This window comes from Periplaneta americana, chromosome 13 (assembly GCF_040183065.1).
Source record: "Periplaneta americana isolate PAMFEO1 chromosome 13, P.americana_PAMFEO1_priV1, whole genome shotgun sequence".
In the NCBI taxonomy this organism is placed as follows: domain Eukaryota; kingdom Metazoa; phylum Arthropoda; class Insecta; order Blattodea; family Blattidae; genus Periplaneta; species Periplaneta americana.
Window position 1 is genome coordinate 149937901 of NC_091129.1, and position 16438 is coordinate 149954338.

Genomic DNA, 16438 nt, shown 5'->3' on the forward strand with positions numbered 1-16438 from the left:
TAAGTAGCAGTGCTGCCCTTCTTTGCTAAAGCATCCGCATTCTCGTTTCCCAGGATTCCACAATGGAATGGTATCCATTGGAATACAATTCTTTTATTGAGTGATATTAATTGAGAGAGCATTTTAGTTATTTCTGCTGTTTGAGATGAAGGTGTGTGTTTAGAGACGATTGATAGAATAGCTGCTTTGGAGTCTGACAATATAACTGCATTCCTAAATTTATTGATGTGGCATAGAAGATTCCTGAGACATTCACTTATTGCAATGATTTCACCATCAAAACTTGTTGTTCCATATCCAAGTGATCTATAAAGTGAGAAGAGATTTGGTATAATTTGTGAAAATACTGTTTCATAAATATTGTCGATTTTGGTGCAAAACTTTAAGTTGAAGCGTTCCTTAACAAGATTGTAATCTAATTTTCAAAGAAAAGAACATTCAATTCTATGGTCTTGAGCCCACCTGTCAGCGAAGTTTGTTATCCCACGACGGTAACAGTTTCTGGTTTTTGATGCGAATAATTCGGTGATACTCATTTTAAAGGCTCCCTAGTTTTGGAATTTCTTCCACGCAGGATTGAAACAAATGGTAATCTGAAGGCGCAAGATCAGGGCTAAGAATATGTCAGGTGTGGAAAGCAGTTCGATTGCTCTCATCTACAAATTCGGTAAGTCTTGCTTGCAGATTGTAGCACCAAACATATTTCGATAATCTTACTCACGGACTATAGCACCAAATATGTTTCGATGGGTATTGTTCAAACACTATAGCATCAAGAAGGTTTTGATAGATCTTACTAAAATAACTGTAGCATCAAAATGTTTCCGTAGATGAGGAATGAAAAACTGTGCTATAATTGAGGCAGACATCACAAGTCGGAACAAATAACTTATCCCTTCCCTTCAACCCTCGCGTCGTTGTAGGGTAAGGTGAGAAGAGAGATGCATTCGTGTGCTTTCTAAACGTCACAGAAACGCCATTAAAGACTTCGGCCTTGTGAACGGGGGAGCAAACTCTTTTCCCAGGTTTCCACCTCTTTCTTCTCCAGTTCTGTAACCCTGTCATAGATCTTACTCTAAGACTGTAGCATAAGAGATGTTTCGATAAATCTTGTTTAAAAATTGTAGCACCAAAAATGTTTCGGTAAGTCTTACTCACAGACTGTAGCACCGAAGATGTTTCTATAGCTCTTGCTCAAAACCAGTAGCACCAAAGATCTTTGGATTGGTCTTACTTGAAGACTGTAGCATCAAATATATTGCATTAAGTCTTGCTCAAAGCTGTAGCACAAAAGATATTTCGATAGGTCATACTCAAAAACTGTATCCCCCAAAAATGTTTGAATAGGTCTTACTCACAGACTGTAGCACCAAAATGTTTCCATAGATCTTACTGTAATACTGTAGCATCCGAGATGTTTCGATAAAACTTGTTTAAAAATTGTGCCACCAAAAATGACTGGATAGGTCTTACTTGCAGATTGTAACACCAAAGATTTTTCTATAGATCTTGCTCAAAGACTATAGCATCAAAAATGTTTCGATAGGTCTTACTCAAAAACTGTAGCGCCAACATTTTTCCATATATGTTACTGTAAGACTGTAGCATCCGAGATATTTCGATAAATCTTGTTTAAAAATTTTATCACCAAAAATGTTTGGATAGGTCTTACTCACAGACTGTAGCACCAAAAATTTTTCTATAGACCTTGCTCAAAGACTATAGCATCAAAAATGTTTCGATAGGTCTTACTCAAAAACTGTAGCACCAAAATGTTACCATAGATCTTACTGTAAGACGGTAGCATCCGAGATGTTTCGATAAATCTTGTTTAAAAATTGTAGCACCAAAAATGTTTCGGTAAGTCTTACTCACAGACTGTAGCACCAAAGATGTTTCTATAGATCTTGTTCAAAGACTGTAGCACCAAAAATTTTTCGATAGGTCTTACTTAAAGCCTGTAACACAAAAGATGTTTTGATAAGACTTGCTTGAAGACTTTAGCACCAAATATGTTGCATTCAGTCTTGCTCAAAGTCTATAGCACAAAATATATTTCGATAGGTATAACTAAAAAACTGTACCACCAAAAATGTTTGGATAGGTCTTACTCACAGACTGTAGCGAAGACGTTTCTATACTGTAGAGTTTGTTCAAGGACTGTAGTACCAAAAATCTTTCGATATGTCTTACTTAAAACCTGTAGCACAAAAGACGTTTCGACAAGTCTTGCTTGAAGACTGTAGCACCAAATATGCTGCGTTAAGTCTTGCTCAAAGCCTGTAGCACAAAATATATTTCGATAGGTCTAACTAAAAAACTGTACCACCAAAAATGTTTGGATAGATCTTCCTAAGAACTGTAGCAGCAAAGATGTTTCAATAACTTCAGTATATAAAGGACTTACAGCAATCAATTCAAGCCACAGGAATAACTTAGATGTTAGCGAGGTAGAGTCGTGATCCGATGCTATAATTAGCAATGGGTTTGAATCCCGCTTGCTTTAGCTGATTATCTGGTCAGTTTTTTTACTGACTTTTCCTCTACTTTAAGGCGAACATAATCTAATCCCATGGTGATTACTCGGCCTCATCTCGCTAAATACCATCTTGTTATCACCAATTCCACTGAAGCTAGAAAACCGGAAAGTTTTTACAGAGTCATTAAGTAACCTGTTAGGAAATTTATTCACAACAAGAAATCAGACTTGATCATTTAGATTCATTATTATTATTATTATTATTATTATTATTATTATTATTATTAATATCGGTGGTAGAGTCCGAGATTGTTATAAAAGAGCTGGTGTTCTCTCTGCATCATTTATATGAATAGATATTTCCAATTGTGAGACTCGTGCACATGAAACCACATAGAGTAAAAAAATGTTACCGAGTGGTGTATTATTCAATTCTGTTGCTAGAACAGTAATTGAAAACAATAAAATCATATTCCAGCTCAGTGGCTCGCACACAGCGGTGAATTAATATCAGTTGGATCTCAAAAGGCGCTTTGGTTTTCTGGTATTGTCACTACAATGAAATATTGCGCAATTCTGGGTATTTCATACATACTGCACCGCTCAAAAATGTAGTCTTTTCTAAATTAACACAAGTCTAGCCGTTACGGAAGGAGAACAAAATAGGAAAGTGTTATTTCTTGTGGAAAAGTTCTGCAGCGAGTTATGAAACTCCTTTTACAGTATTTTAGTGGCCCATTTAACGACGATATATCAACTACTGGGTTATTTAGCGTCGATAGGATTGATGATAGCGAGATGGTATTTGGCGAGATGATGCCGAGGATTCGCCATAAATTGCCTGACATTTGTCTTATAGTTGGGGAAAACCTAGGAATAAACCCAACGAGGAATAGCAATGGCCAAGCTTTTAATAGAAAAAAGAGCATCTTCTGCGGACCTTTGGAAAAAGAACTAAAGAAGAGACTAGTGAAGTGCTTTGTATGGAGTCTGACATTGTATAGAGCAAAACCATAAACATTACGACAACAATCCAGGTTGCCAGGCGACGATAAAGAATAGAAGATGCGAAAACAAATGAATGAGATGTATAAACAATTTAATGCTCTTTCATATTTAAGTATTTGGGATTGGCTGGGGGTGGGGGTGAAATATAAAATGCAATTAAACCTGAATTCAGACTTCCCCTCAATATATGAATTGACATATTTTTTTGTTTAAATTCAATTCAATTTAAATAATTAGTTATTAAGACTGGAAAGTTTTGAAATGAAAGCCCTGTATGATAAATATACAAACTGTCTTCTTTCAAATGTATCTACAGGCATATCTAAATGTGCTTACTTACGTATATAGGAAAACTTCATTTTACACATATTTAAAAACCAATACATTCGAACTTCACGGGCATACTTATGCTTTTCAATGTCGGAAAAGCAATTTTTGTTTGGAAAAATAATTGTACTGAAAAATCTCTCGACAATTACGGATCATAAAATTTTGCACTTGCTATGGAATCAGATGGAATTAAAAAGAGAGAGATAGAGAAACTCCTACTTCAACATGTGGATTTTTTTCGTAAACATAACCTATGTGGGTGCATTACTAGCGATGTTACCCTTAGTAAGTCGGAGAATTTAATAAGCATACGTAACAACAAATACGCATCAGAATATAGTCTACTAAGATAAATAAATTTCTTAAATTATTATTATTATTATTATTATTATTATTATTATTATTATTATTAACATATTTGTTTTCTTGCAGGTAATGCTGTCACCATAAGTCAAGTGAAAGGAACTTTAGTGAGAGCGGAATAAATCAGGCGTCTTCCAACTGCAAGGTATATTGCTAGTCTACTACATTTATATTGGAAAGTTGAACTCTTTATATATCATTGACATAGGTTTTCTGATTGTTCCTATCGAAACTCGTTTTAAATTCTGTAGATAATTGCATGTCTGTTTCATTGCTATCTGAACTTTAAACAAATACATAAAAGTTCGCCTTACTTTCCAAGTTTATATTGCACGTGTGTGAGAAATGAAGTTAAAGGAAGAAAAACTATTTCTAAATGCCAATTAACCGTTATGTTGTCTACTTATATTTTAGTGTGTTATTTTAATGTTCTCCACTTACTATGTGAAGTAAAACAAGAACATTTAAACAAATGTTGCAATTAAACTATAGTATTTTTAATCATCTTGTCCATGGAATTTCTCTATTTGCCTACATTATTATCAATTCTCATGGTTTTTATATTTTTTTTTCTCTACATGTTTAACTGTTTGTTATTCTTTTCGTTTATTTTCATTATTTGTCATGAAAGAGGTAAAAAGGAAGCATTCGGAAACCTAGGAATAATCTTTGCTATATTAGCAATTGGTCTACTAGGTTTTGTAGTATGAGCACATCATATATTTACCGTAGGAATAGATGTCGATACACGAGCGAAAAGTGATTTCTGTACAACCTGAAAAATAGCAATACAATTCTGCAATATTAGACTCATTTTAATAATCAAGGTTCACGCCGTAATTATCATAATTTGTACAAAATCTGTGTCCAAATTTGAGTTTACCTTCCATGTTTTTAATATGTTTTATATATATTTTGACATTGACACTATTTAATTTATGTATAATACAATGCATATTAGTTTATATAACTCCATCATATACATTACATATTATATGTCACCAAGCACATTTATGCAATCTTAAATTTTCACATGATATAAAAGTACTCCTTGTCTGGAGATGCCGTTATAGGCGAAAACGTTAACAATAAATGTATTTAATGTAAACTGTTTGAACTATTACATTAATATAATTGTGATAAGTCATAAGACTGATTTATAATTGATTATTTTAGCAATGACGTTATAATTGGCTTATCTGATACTTCAAAATTAATTGCATATCTGACCTTTTGTTTTCTTTTCTGTCCCTTTAATAAGTTGTATTAGAAGGTGATGTAAAATAGTGTCTCATCCTGCTGTTGGCCCCAATATCACTTTTCAGTGAAGATGAAAGAAATACAAATTTAAATAGTTTATTTTAAATTTGGTGGTTTCAGAAGGGGTGGGAACCTTTTATGAACGTAATTATAGTTTCCGCCACTTGGTGCACTGTTAGATGCGTGAAGTAATTAGTTTTTCCTTACACCACTTGGTGTGCTACTATATGCATGGAGTAATAAGTTATCCCGGGCAAAAACAGGTGGCGGCAAGATCAATTTCTTACATTAGCGCCTCTAGCGTTTGAAACGGGAAAGTCAATAACTTTCGCTTTATATTATATTCATTCATGATACTATCTTTAACTATATCAAAAGCAGGTAGAGCGAATGATTACGGGCTGGAAGATATTGGGTTCAATCCTGGGTAACGTCGGGATTTCGTCGTTGCCAATTTTCCAGAACAGCCCTGTGGTCCATTCAGCCTCCTATTCAATTGAGTACCGGGTTTTTTCCTGGGAAAGGTGATCGGAGCGTGGTGCTAACCTACCTTCTTTCGACACCTAAGAATGAAAACCTCGTAAATCGACTTTTTTTTTTTTTTTTTTCGAAAATGCGATTTTCACTCAAATTTATAGGAAAGCCCGTGCTCTTATGGTCTACAATTGCAAAATTTTCATTTTTAATTTTTTTTTTTCATGAAAAGAGAAAAATTGAAAACCAAGTATCTCTTTATGCTTTAATTTTAAAATGAAAACGTTGTATGTTGAAATCATATAGAATTTCCGACTTACGAGCCATCTATTTGAATGTGAAAACCTTGTATGTCGAAATCATATAGAATTTCCGACTTACGAGCCATCTATTTGAATGTGAAAACCTTGTATGACGAAATCATATAGAATTTCCGACTTACGAGCCATCTATTTGAATGTGAAAACCTTGTATGACGAAATCATATAGAATTTCCGACTTACGAGCCATCTATTTGAATGTGAAAACCTTGTATGTCGAAATCATATAGATTTTCCGACTTACGAGCCATCTATTTAAATGTGAAAACCATGTATGTCGATTTTTTGCTCTCCTCTAAAATTTAGAAAATTAGACATACGAGGTTTTCATTCTTAGGTGTCGTTATTATAGTATTGATGAATGAAAGAATGGATATGTACCTTTAAGTGAGTCCCAATAGCGTCTAAAAGGAACATCTATACCTTACCTATTTACCAAATTTTTACAAGATTAGAATGATTTAATAACAAACAAAAGAAACTAGCAAAGAGCTGGAAAATTGGTATAATGATGCATCTCTCATAAGACATCTTGCCTTTCCCATTCTCCCTCTGTCTTCAACGGGAAAAGGCTTACCACTGCAATAAACAATAGTCTTAGACATAAATTTTGCTATGTTGAAAATATTTAAAGCGATGTATCATGTAGCATAAAACATGTGTTGTAATTTTGATGTTACAACCTGTACCTCTATAGTAATGCCGAGATGACAATAAATTCACCTCTAGGTATTATGTTCCATATTTAAATTAAAGTGACATGCTTTATGTCGGAGTGCTTCAGAAGAACAGCGGTGTTCCTTAACCTAGACACTGCACAAGACAGCCCGGGGATTACGGTATTACCGTCAGGACGACCAAATAAGCAATAAATTTCTACCAGTAGGTTCATTTACAAAACGGAATTGTAGTGCCTTCATAAGAATTTATTGTATTCACAAATGAACAGAATGTTGTTTTTAAGTGGAGCTTAAGTCATATATGTTTCATATGCTAAGACAAATTAGTAACCACGTGTATCCGGATATTTATTTATTTGTCGTAGCGGATTGTTGGGATGTTTTGTGTAGTTGGGTTGGTAGAGTCTGGTAGACATTATTCCGAGATCAGAATGTCATTTTCAAGATGATATTGTAATGAATTTGATGTCGTCCTCAATCGGTCTCTGTACTTAAAATTCTATGTCTCAAATTTTCCCTCAGTCCTCCATTATGTTGCAAGCGATACCATTTCTAGTTGTAAATCCAGAAGAACCGTATTCGATTCTTGGATAGGAAGAATAGAATTATTTAAATGTATTAGTATTTTAGTATTTATTTATTTATTTATTTATTTAACCTGGTATAGATAAGCCCGTCAGGCCTTCTCTGCCCCTCTACCAGGAGATTTCAACTATAATATGAAGAATAAAATTACAATTAGAATTAAATTCACAATTACAATTACAATAAAAATCATCTGACTAAAGATTACCTGACTAATGAAAGCTAGATAACTTATCAACAGTAATCTCACTTGTGGTTTTGATTTTATCGATAAATACACGAGCAGATTTATCTAGATAAAATCAAAACTCGAGTGGGATTTAATTGACTATTACACGATTAGAAGAAAGTATATAAAGATTAGAAGTAGGCCTAACGAAGTACTCCAGTACAATAAAACATTAATTGACTTACGAAAATACAACTGTCTTCAATTAATGTATTATTGTACCGTGTGAACATTACAAATATTACGCTAGATGCATGCTAGATGGCAGTGGTGTGTTATAATTAAGTGATGTTATCAGATGTGCCAACTATGAAATCTTCATTGAACTCTGTAGACGGTTATTAGTCAAGAAGGCTTTGTTGATTCAGTTTCATTTTTATTAAAACAGTTGCATTCCACTTCAATTATCCGGATCCCAGTAATCAACGTCACTTGACAGATTATTTTCAATAAATCTTAGTATTAAACAATCTCTGATACGTGACTATCCATAATATCATATAGCAGAAGCTATAACATAACCTAAATAATATAAACAAGTGTTTTAATTAGGGATGATGAAATAAACAAGAAAAATTTTAATTAACGATGATGACATGAAAATAAACATGAATAATTTTAAAAGAAACAATTATTGAAAGTACAATTTTCAAATTTGAATGTTTTAGTGGTTGGTGTTAGTGTTTTATATTAGACGTGTGCGTGAACGAAGTGCAACTCGTTGATGTACATGGTGTATTCCTCAACTTATTCAGTATTTCCGAATGGTGCTCTTCATTTATTTGTAAATAGGATTTCAGGGAAGATGCATAGCTATGACCAGTGATCTTTACTGCTGTGCATCGACTGGAGTGGATTGTAATTTTCTGTGCGTGTGTGTGTTTTTTTTTTTTTTTTTTGTTTGACGTCCAGACCACCGCAGTTTGAAATGTTGGCAAACAAAGAAGAAACAAATGCTAGGGATGCAAATCTAGTCTTTCAGGTAAGGCTCCCTGTAAAGCAGATTTGGATAATTTCAAGGGAAAAAATTGTTCCGGGACCGGGTATCGATCCCGGGACCTCTGGTTGAACGTACCAGCGCTCTGCCAATTGAGCTACCCGGGAACTCCACCCGACACCGCCTCAACTTTTCCCTTTATATCCACACAACTCGCGTGGGCTGACGAAACGCCAGAGGTCCACATCGAGTGCACACAATCTCTGTGTGACTTGGAATTGTGGTTTTCTGTTAACGTACACGGTGACGTATATATTATGCATAGTGATGAAATTACTGGATATTGAAATATTTTGTGATACGAGTAGATTAAGGAAACTATTTACAAGAAATCAATTACTGACCTAGTGCCTAGTAGGTTTGCGTTTGAATTCAATTTTATTTCGACAGTCCCTGATGCTAGCAGGTAGCGAATTCCAGAGTCTTGGCAGGGCTATTGTGAAAGAGGATGAGTATGAGGAGGTGCGATGGGATGGTATTGTTAGTATGTGTGTTCCTCGCCCCCTGTTTGCCAAATGGCTGACTTTGCATCATTTTGGTCACAGAATCTGGGAATCCTGCTTTTTTTTTTTTTTTTTTTTTTTTTTTTTTGCACGTGTAATGTCGATTCATAGACCTCTTCCTCAGAAGGAAGAAAGTGAAATGGACAGAATAGTTAATAGATATCATTGCCATTAAGAACAACTCGGCATACATTCTCGATCCCACCATCAGATTTGAGACACATGCAGATCAGCCGCATGAGGTGGACAGTGAAAAGAAACGGATCTATGAACCAAAAATCCCGTTCTATAAAGATAAATATAGCCTGTCCCACATTGATGTAATAGGTCTGATGGCGGGAGCACGAGGTACCATACCTTCCTTCTTTGCCAACAAATGTAAAAACCTGGGCCTAACACACAGCATTGTGAAGGAAATAGCCATTAGTGCCCTCAAAGGATCGGTTCAGATATTGAGAAATCATTTTTATGGGAGTGATAATGGAAATTTCGAGTTATCTTAACCGATGGCTGTTGATTGGTTTAGATATCAATGCCAATACGTAAATCCGTACTATTATTTTTCTCGCGGTATATGGCATTCATATCATTCTAACCTACCCGATGATATATAGCCCCCCCCCCTTTCTTAACTGTAAATGAGCACAAACGCTACTTAGGTGTAAATTTTTCTGACATTTTGTATATTCGATTACCTCATCGTTTCAAAAGGATATCATTTTACCTTTTAGGCCTGTTTCCAAATTATATGTAATACGCTTTGTCAAATCTGGCAACCTTTTCATAAGGGAAGCTAAATTTCTTCTTTCTTCTTCTATTGAGAATAATGGTAACAAAATTGTTCTCCATTCATATAATTTCTAGTTGATGATATGAGTAAATAAGAGCTTTAAATGTTGTTAAATATGACATTGGTACTTTTGAACGACGGGATTTGTATATTCAGAATAAGTCTTGGTCATCTCTCTTTACTTTCCACATCTATCTTTTTGTTTTTTTTTCGGTCTCCCGCTTTTGTTATCCTCCTCGTTCTTTTCCTTCTTATTTTAACTCTACTCTTCCTTTTTCTTGGCCTTCTCTTATCGCAATTTTTCTCCTTGTTCCCCCTCCATTTCTCGTTCTGTATATTTGTTCTTATTCTCCTTTTCTCTCCCATCCTCATCTACTCGTTCTGCAAAGAAATTTTTAAATGTTGCATTTGTTGGGCTCAAATTACTGCACATTTAAGGGGACTCTATACTGAAATTACTAGCTTCCATATTTGTAAAGCTAAATTCACAAAGCTTTTATCGCTGCTGTATCTGGTTAATAATAAGACATACACAATAGTGGCAATAAAACCGGACCGACGGAATAATCAAAGTCCCCGAAATGAGCCACTGCGCATGCCACGCCCGCATTCACAAGATAGCGAGTAATCTATTGAAATTGTTGTAGTTTCGACTGCTGACGTAGCCCAATTCGAAAGCCATTAGAAAATAAACTGGTAAAATTGATGTTCTGGGAAAAATAAGTTAATTAAGTAATGAAATATCGCTGCAATCGAAAAGTATTTGGAATAAATTTGAATAAGGAACAAAAAAAAGTTTCCTTCCCGTGCAGGATTCGAACTACGAAAGTCTTAGTTACCAGTCTATTGTAGTGTCACTGTGAACAAGGCTCTGAAATCAGCTACAAGGGTCGGTCCGGTTTTTTTTGCCACTATTGTACAAAATTTTATCCCTCTATGATAAGTGGTTTACATTTTATTAATATCTAAACAAAATATTGTATTGCTTTATACCCATATAATAAATCCCTTGCGCAACAATTTACATTAATTTAAACTGATATTCACTTACACGATTCTTTATATACATTGGAACAAACATTACTATTGGGTTTTTCTGTACCGTGAATCGGTAAATTACTAGGAATTTTTTATGATCATTAACTTACTTACGGGTTTTAGAGAACCCGGAGGTTCATGTCACCCTCACATAAGCACGCCATCGGCCCCTATCCTGAGCAATATTAATCCAGTCTCTATCATCATATCCCACTTCCCTCAAATTGGTTTTAATAGTATCCTCCTATCTGCGTCTCGCCCTCCCCAAAGCTCTTTTCCCCTCCGGCCTTCCAACTAACACTATAAATATATGCATTTCTGGATTCGCCCATACGTGCTACATACCCTGCCCATCTCAAACGTCTTTTTTAAGTAGGTTATTTTACGACGCTGTATCAACATCTTAGGTTATTTAGCGTCTCAATGAGACGAAGGTGATAATGCCGGTGAAATGAGTCAGAGGTCCAGCACCGAAAGTTACCCATCATTTGCTGAAATTAGTTTGAGGGAAAACCCCGGAAATAACCTCAACCAGGTACCTTGCCCCGACCAGGATTCAAACCTGGGCCACCTGGTTTCGCGGCCAGACGCGCTAATCGTTACAGGTGTGGAGGTCAAACGTCTTATTTTGGAGTTTCGTAACAAGCTGTTTTTTTTTTTTTTACTGTGATGAGTTGTTAGTCCTTCGTCCAACCTCCAAGCTGGAGGACCACCCCTTATCGGCTATTTTAATTTTTTTATTCTTTTAAAATAAAAAAAAAATTATAGTAATTTAATGCTTAATTTTACAGAAAAACCCTATAGTAAGTTTTGATACCATGTATATAAGGATTGATATAAGTGAATATCAGTTAAGAATAATGTAAATTGTGACGCAAGGTACTCTTTATATAAAGTGATCCAATATTTGAATAAAATATTACAAAATGCAAACCACTTATCTTAGGTAGATAAAATTTTGTATATTAACCAGATATACCAGTGATCAAAATTTGGTGAATCTAGCTTCATATGTATGGTAGTTATTGATTTCATTATTGTGAACCCTCAAAAGTTAGGAACTTGAAAATTTCAGTATAGTGTCCCCTTAAAAAGCACAAAACTAAAATTCTTTCAGTCATTTATTATCATAATACACCGCTCTCTTAAATTGACTGAACATGTTGGGATTTAAATCAATGGCTTTCCTAAAGCACGCTATGAAATGTTTAATATAAAACAATTTTTATCTCGAAAATGAATAAAAAACGAGCAAAATTGTATTAAACTTTTTTGTTTTAAATGTATAAAAAATGAGTCCCTGAAATTAATAATATTACTTAAGGTTCTGTCTGTATATTATTGGTGAAATCGATGCAAGTACAGGTCACACACAGTACCAAGTGCGCTGGTACTATTATGACTCTCTATAATTAGGTTCCTGGCTGATGATATATAAACGTCAACTGTAAGAAGCTACGTCAGCTGTCTTGCTTCCCATGTCACACGGAAGAGACCCAGTCCTCTGAATTTAGAATCATTGTAGGCTATAGCTTGGTATCAGGGGTATCAGAAGGAATTAGTAAGATTTGTAATAAATTTATTTACGCCACCGGCGTAGCTAAGTCGACAGAGACGCTTGCCTTCTGATCCGAAGCTGCGCTAAGACTTGGATTCGATCCCCGCTTGGGCTGGTTACCTGATTGGGATTTTTCCCGAGGTTTTCTTCAACCGTAAGGCGAATATCAGGTAATCTATGGCGAATCCTCGGCCTCATCTCGCCAAATACCCTCTCTCTATCACCAATTCCATCGACGTTAACTAACCTAGTAGTTGACATAATGTCGTTAAATAATCAAGTAAAAACATTTTTTGAAGGTATCTTTTCTGTTTTGGAAGTCAGAAAAGGGTTTAGATGGCTTGAGGAGAGAAAACAATTCAAAATATTGAAGTTTTGATCAGAATGCAGTAGCGGCGTGGAAATTAATTTTTTTCAGTTTAGAGTTGAGTTGTTTAATGACGCTTCCAGGGTTAAATTTTTGTACGTTGCTAAATTTAGTTCCGGGACATCGTACTTTTTCATCTTCACCTAAGGAACGAATGGTATAGTAGTTAGAATAGCGGGTTGTTTAGCTCCTTTCTGTATTTTGATATACAGGTTGATTTTTCGGGTTGGATCGTGAGACCTATCTCTGAAAATCTTTCTATTGCCACTTTATTGGAGTTCTCTACCGGCGGTCCTGTTTCGTCCTGTAATAATTGTGTCATCTGCAAAGCACAAAACAGTAAATTTATCCGGAGCCTTAATGAAGGATAAACTAAATTTTTCTGATACGCTTCGTTCAGGGAGTTCATCTAGTATGTCATTAATACGAGTAGCTAGATTAAAGAGTATTGGGGATAACAGGGAATCCTATAAAACTCCTCTTCGGATGGAAATGGGATGTAATTTTTTTCTCGCGTGTGTGTGTTTTGTGTGTGTGTGTTTTTGTGTGTTTTTATGATACCTACTGTATAGTATTATTTCTGCAAAATATCGCATCTTGTAAACTACTTTTTATTGCTCTTTTCAAATATATGAAAAATATTTATCACCAAGCTGCTGAAATCCCTTTTCACTCATTATAAAGGGGAAGGTACACCTTTAGCTAGTATAATTTTAATTTATTTCAATTTTTTTCCTCATCCATACGTCCTGTGGAAACTAATATTGGCATACGATGGAAGAGTAATGGAACGGAGAAAAATTCTCTCCGGCGCCGGGACTTAAAACCCGGGTTTTCAGCTCTATGTGCTGATGCTTTATCCACTAAGCCACACCGGATACAACCCCGGCGTCGAACAGAATTGTCTCTGATTGAGTTCCAACTCTTGGGTTCCCTCTAGTGGCCGCCCTCTGCACTACGTCATAGATGTCTATGAACATAGGACCGAAGTCCACACATGTGCTGAGATGCACTCGTTATGAGTGACTAGTTGGCCGGGATCCGACGGAATAAGCGCCGTCTTAAATCACTTCGTGATTTACGCATATCATATATTATTTCAATGTACCGAAGTATCCGGTGTGGCTTAGTGGATAAAGCATCAGCACATAGAGCTGAAAACCCGGGTTCAAGTCCCGGCGCCGGAGAGAATTTTTCTCCGTTCCATTACTCTTCCATCGTATGACGACGCAGAATATCTGCATGGAAATATCATATGTACTTCGGTACATTGAAATAATATATAATATTGGCATGTTTAGTATGCATTACCCGTGTATTAATAAATAATTTTAATTTTTTTTGAAAGTATAATCGTTATTTTTTTAATTATGAAAATATTTTTGAGAATTTTGTTCAGCCTGAAAGAGTTTGCTTGATAAATTGAGGGCTGGGTGCAAGAAGGGCATTTTATAGGATATGCCATTTTTGAGTAAAACGCTTTAGTGTGTTCCCTGATCTGTTATGCACATGATCACCAAGTTGTAGTTCAATATTATAATCATAGAGGTCAGGAGTACCCAAAATGTAAAGACGTGCATAGGTAACATCACTACGAACTGAATTTTCAATATCAATTTTCTCGAAACTTGCATTTGAGAGGTGCCTTTCTTGCACCCAACTCCTCAGTTACTCAAATATTTGAGTTTTGATGTAATTCTTCTTTTGATCTCTTTTAATAAAAAATGTCTACAACACAGAGTAAAATCTCTAGCATGTTTTAAAAATATATATGTTTTTTGTACTAATTTCATTTTAAAAATTCTATCAATATTACTTAAAGATTTTATTTTATGTTGTTCATATGAGAGAATTTTGTTCAGCCGGGCAACGTTCAGATGATATCCCAAAATGTACTGAAGATAGCTTAATGAAATTTTGATTGCATGTAAAGTTCTCTCATATGAACAACATAAAATAAAAAGTTTAAGAAGGAATGGTATAGTTTATTTTTTTTAATAATATTGATAAAATTTTTGAAATGGAATTAGTACAAATAAAAAAAAAAATTTAAAACATGCTAGAGTTTTTACTCTGTGTTGTAGACATTTTTTATTAAAAGAGATCAAAAGAAGAATTACATCAAAACTCAATAAATATATAAATAAACTAAATATAACTACTGGGTTTTTCGAAAACATTGAAATTATTTATTAATGTATAGATGTATATTAATCATGCCAATTTTTGTTTCCAGAGGATACCTATAGATTCTGAGGAAAAAAAAAAACATGTTGAAATACAGTAAAATTAAACTAGCGAAAGTGTATCGCCCCTACTAAAATTATTGTAAGGTAACTATGGCGAAAAGACTTACAACTGATGAAAGACGATTCTAGGTATTTGGAATTTTACGAATACGGCAGAAACATCTTCTTCGTAGGCGGGATTCGAACTCACGACCTTGAGGCAATCAAGCTTACTCTGTAGGAACCGAGGCTACATCTTAGACATTCTTAGCTTTTTGTATAAATTGTCGAAGGCTGGAAGGGTCAGAAGTTGACTATACATGCTTAAAGAAGAAGTCGTTGCGAAGTCCCTGTCGTTAGTTTGGTGGGTGGCAGAGTAATGAATTATGACCCGCCGCCATGACCACGGAACTTGTCCTACAAAAAAGAAGGTTGTGGTCCACAGCTGCAAGTGGGAGTAAGAGAATTTTCATATTCTATAAGCATTGGAGATGGATCTTCTTTTTGTTACTGCGTGCCTGAACCAGGAGTGAGAAAAGCATACCTACTGACCTTTTTGCGGCTTTGGCACGAAGCAGCGCCTGTTGTTGATGTGATTGTCGGGAAGATTAAGACTGTATCCATTTTCATAAAGTGTTTCATTTCTTGCTGCAGTTCCCTAAATGTGTCACCCGTTGTGGACTGATGTCACTTCATCTCAATCTGTGCGTTTCAGAGCATAAGCACGCATCTGTAAATTTATCGAAAATGTTCTGCGTTGTTGTTAGCATATAGATGGTGTTGAACAGCAACTTACTTACTTGCAGGCTTTTAAGGAACCCGGAGGTTCATTGCCGCCCTCACATAAGCCCCGCCATTGGTCCCTATCCTGTGCAAGATTAATCCAGTCTCTATCAACGTAACCCACCTCCCTCAAATCCATTTTAATATTATATTCCCATCTACGTCTCGGCCTCCCGAAAGATCTTTTTCCCTTCGGCCTCCCAACTAACAATTTATATGCATTTCTCGATTCGCTCATACGTGCTACATGCCCTGCCCATCTTAAACTTCGGGATTTAATGTTCCTAATTATGTCAGGGGAAGAATACAATGCATGCAGTTCTGTGTTTTGTAACTTTCTCCATTAACAGCAACTCCATATGTAAAAAGAAAATGAACAAAATTCACTTAATTCCCATGTGAGAAATTTTCCCCAATCTTCTACAAAACACATCTTAAATCAAGGC

General features: G+C 35.3%; 1 non-coding gene across 1 annotated transcript; it reads left to right on the forward strand.

The window, feature by feature from the left end:
- Positions 1–14096: 14096 nt before the first annotated feature.
- Positions 14097–14168, forward strand: TRNAY-AUA (transfer RNA tyrosine (anticodon AUA)). Its single transcript has one exon. It is a non-coding gene; the product is annotated as a tRNA-Tyr (tRNA).
- Positions 14169–16438: the final 2270 nt, after the last annotated feature.